Source organism: Camelina sativa, chromosome 9 (genome assembly GCF_000633955.1).
Source record: "Camelina sativa cultivar DH55 chromosome 9, Cs, whole genome shotgun sequence".
In the NCBI taxonomy this organism is placed as follows: domain Eukaryota; kingdom Viridiplantae; phylum Streptophyta; class Magnoliopsida; order Brassicales; family Brassicaceae; genus Camelina; species Camelina sativa.
The window spans coordinates 1414101-1414733 of record NC_025693.1 but is presented as its reverse complement, the minus strand read 5'-3'; positions in this window follow the sequence as shown (position 1 = coordinate 1414733).

Below are 633 nucleotides of genomic sequence, written 5' to 3'. Positions count from 1 at the left end.
GACCAAAGCATAAAGCTCTTTGTCGTAGGTCGGATAATTGAGTGTAGCTCCTCCAAGTTTCTCACTGAAGAAAGCTATGGGCTTATGATCCTGCATCAAAACAGCTCCAATACCTATCCCTGAGGCATCACACTCAATCTCAAAAGTTTTCATAAAATTTGGAAGAATTAAAACAGGGAAATTAGTAAGCTTTTCTTTCAAAGCCTGGAAGGCATTTTCTTGTGCAGCTTCCCATTTGAAACCAACGTCCTTCTTGATGACCTCCGTAAGCGGTGCGGTAATGGTGCTAAAATCCTTGACAAACCGTCGGTAGAATCCTGCTAAGCCGTGAAAGCTCCTCACCTCGCTCACATTTGTAGGACTTGGCCAATCTTTGATTGCCTTGACTTTCTCCTCATCAACCTTGATTCCATCTGCACTTACAACAAAGCCTAGGAAAACAAGATTATCTGTGCAAAAGGTGCACTTCTTATAGTTTGTATAAAGCTTTTCCTTGCGAAGCAATTCTAAAACGAGTTTAAGATGCATGACATAATCATCTAAATTTTTGCTGTAAACCAAAATGTCATCAAAATAAACCACAACAAAATCACCAATATGCTTCCTAAGGACATGATTCATCAATCTCATGAA